Raw genomic sequence first — 3,543 nt, 5'->3', positions numbered from 1 at the left:
AAATCAAAGGATGGTGAGGATACGAAGGAAAAGGACCTCTTCCTTACACAATGATAGTGGAAATACATTGAATCCCTTTTACAAAGGGGACAGGTATATATTGAAAACTTAATAATATGTCTGCCATATGTAATATAGCAATACCTCTTTGGTATGTATACCTGAAGGAAATGAAGTGATTGAACAAATGAGGTACTATCACAGCCATGTATAAGGGGGATACCTCAGAATAACCAAGTAACAAACTCAACACTGGTGTATATTAATTCATGAATTGAAAATTCATGCTATTATGTTAGACATAAAATATGATGTTATATCATTTACCAGAAAATGAATGAAACTATAGATTATCATACTTGGTACAATATTCTGGGAATAGAAAGATAATGTCATAGTTGCTGAGATAAGCACTGTGATCAAAGGCACCTTGAGGTGAAGGGGATTTATTTAGCTTACAAGTCTTGACCACACCCTCCTTGAGTGAAACTAAGTAAGCAACTAAAATGTGAAGGAACCTGGGAATAGGAACTGAAACACAGAACACAGAGGAATGCTGCTTACTGGCTTTCTCTTCACGGCTTGCCACACCTGCCTTTTTATACAATCTAGGGCCACCATCTGTGCAGGGAATTTGCCACCCAGAGTAGATTGGGCCTTCCAATGGCAGTAACTAATAAAAACAAAACGAAAAAAAAATGACACACAGGCTAGTTTGATAGAGGCATTGTTTTCAATTAAATTTTCCTCTTCTGAGGTAATCCTTCTGTGAGTAAAGCTGACAGCAAGAGAACAGACGAACACAATAGATTTCAGATAAATTATTTCATATGTTTTAATAAATAAACACCGGTGAGTGCTGAGACCAAGGGCTAACGCTGGGAAGTGGAAAAATGCCAACTACCAAAGCACTGCTTGTTTCTCCAGTTCTGATCCGTTCCAGTACCAGGGGTCTAATCAACCCTGTGTCTGCCTCTCTCTTGAGTGGACCAGAGGTCCCATATAAATAGCCTTCCTGCATCAGCTCCCCTCTCCATGCAGTCAGACAGAAATTCCAGACCAGTGTCGTTCCCATTGTTTTCTGGGCATTGACACGGTAGCTTCATGTTGGTGCTGGGCCTGCCACAGTTGGTGTGGACGGATCAGGGGCTGGCATTGGAATTGGCTGTTCCAGGAACCCCTGTCTCAAGCAATAGCTCTTCTCCTATGCCAATCTGGGCTTTGTCCTGTCTGAGGCCATGGGGCTCTTCTGTTTGATGGTTGCCTTCCTCACCCTCTTTTCCATGTGAAGTTCTGTGGGGTCACCCAGCCATGCCTGATGCTTCTACTCTGTGCTAGTCTTGGTGCTAGAATGTGCTAATGTTCATTATGTTCATTATTAAACTACAACGTTTTTCTAAAAAACACCACAACAAAAATCTTTCATTTTGAAGTAAGATTTTTAAGGAAGACAGGTGATATCCAGGCAGCTGGTGGAGGATGAGAGCCAATGGGTAGTGCAGAAGTTTAATATAATCTTAGCATCAGATGTGCATTTGTGTAAATGCTACAATGAAATCAGCAAATATGTACTATTAAAGTAACTTCATCATTAAGAAACTAAATCATTGGCCTGTTATAATTCTTATTTTAGTACTTCAAGAAATTTTGTACTAATAAGAAGAAACTTCCCTGATGTGACATTTTAATGTATTTATTGTGGCAAAATCCATCAGAAACTATACTTTAAGATGTGGGAAATATGAGAAAATCATTATTTTATGCTTAATAAAGAACGTTTTATTATAGTTAATGCTATCAATTTGTAAACTAATATGCATGAATAATTATAAATAATTTTATTTGTAGAAAGGATAAAGAAAATATAAATAATCCATAATTGCTGTTAATGACATAATCATTATTAGTAGTATTAGGATTACCTCCTTTAATCCACAGGTAAGAAAAATATTTGCAATGACAGAGCCAGAGATATATTCAACTGGAATTGTGACATTGTGTTTTAGATACACTTTCCACACATACCTCAGGTAAGATTAATCTGGGAAGCTTTTGTCTTATTTCACAGCTCATGAACTACAAAATACCTGCTACTTTGAAAATTATCATTTAGTGTCAAGTTGATTATATTCAGACACAACTAGATTAGGGAAGCACACTTGATCTGTCTGTGAAGCTATTTCCTGAGACTACTGACTAAGGGTAGAATGTGAAACTGAGTGTGTGAGGTACCATTCCTACTTTACAGGCCAGAGGGGATAAAGTGATAAAAGGAAAATGCCCTTGAACCTAGGTAGTGTCCCAATCTGCTTTTTCTCTGCTTCTTATCAGCCATGAAGTTAAGAAAATCCTTTACCATGTGATCCTAACACCTTGATGTTTCTCCAAAATGCAAAGGCCCAAATGCCCACAGAATGAACTTTCTAAAAGCGTGATCTAGAATAAATATTTCTCCTCTTACCTAATTTCAGGCATTTTATCAGAGCCAGGAGAAAATTAATACAAAAAATATGGTATAAAGAATGAAATTATTGCCTCGACTAACCTTAACCATAGCACTGATGCCTTTTGGAACTAGTTTGAGAGAAATTTTAAGGATTTGGAGAATGAGGCTAGATAAAACTTAGAATGCTCCAAGAGGAGCACAGTTGATGATTATGGTGGGAAAAATATCGTCAGTAATGGAGATGATGTAGATCATGAAGTGCTAGAAGACAATGAGAGCTAACTTGGGAACTGGACTACATATTACCAACATTACAGCATGAGAAAGAAATTGTCTATGTTTTACTCATGTCCTGAGGCTTTGGTTGAGGCTGAATTTAAAAGTAATGAACCAATTAGTTTATCAAGCAAATTGAAGTCAGCAAAACGTTGAGGTTTGGTGTACCCTGCTGCTTGTTTTGATCCAGGTTTACAATCAGAATTGGTATACCCACCAAGGAACAGTCCAGAATCGGTGTAAACACTGCAATATCTGTGTCACCACACTTGACAAGACAACAATTCTGTTTGAAGAATTCGTGTTACATGTTGTAAAGTGTATTTCACTTTTCACAATATGTTTTGGTTTCCAGGCAATGAAATAAATGCAACAACAACAAAATCTATTTCCCTGATAAAAATTTAGGGGAAAGATGCATCAAAGCAAATTCTGGCTTCCACATACTATCTCAAGAAAAGAAACTTCAGAGATTTTTCACTCTTACTTATGAAAATTTTTCTTCAATATAGTCTGCAGCCATTATTTGAACTAAAATGATTCTCCCTGCATTCCGTTTGAACTAGCTTCCTATTTCTCCTAGCATTAGTTAGATTAACTATTAGGTTTAATAATGGAATTTTTTAGAATATGAATTTTCTTCAGATCACTTTTTTTTAGAAAGCCACATATTATGACTCAGTGTTCTATGAGTAGATGGATTTTCTTTTCTGTTCTTTTTATCACAGATACAAGATAAACAACTATGATAAAAGATACTTGGCTTTATCTGAATTTTTAATAAAATAAATATATGAACATAGTTTCTCAATAAAAAAGGT

The 3,543-nt window shown here is 36.2% G+C and overlaps 1 pseudogene; it reads left to right on the top strand.

The window, feature by feature from the left end:
• The first annotated feature begins 893 nt into the window (after positions 1–893).
• On the top strand, positions 894–1,289 carry LOC128097762 (ATP synthase F(0) complex subunit C1, mitochondrial-like; annotated as a pseudogene).
• Positions 1,290–3,543: the final 2,254 nt, after the last annotated feature.

The sequence above is a fragment of the Peromyscus californicus genome, unplaced genomic scaffold, assembly GCF_007827085.1.
Source record: "Peromyscus californicus insignis strain IS unplaced genomic scaffold, ASM782708v3 Scaffold_5__1_contigs__length_169319896, whole genome shotgun sequence".
Classification (NCBI taxonomy): domain Eukaryota; kingdom Metazoa; phylum Chordata; class Mammalia; order Rodentia; family Cricetidae; genus Peromyscus; species Peromyscus californicus.
The sequence above is the reverse complement of the archived record's forward strand: the minus strand, read 5'-3'. Positions and strand labels throughout refer to the sequence as shown.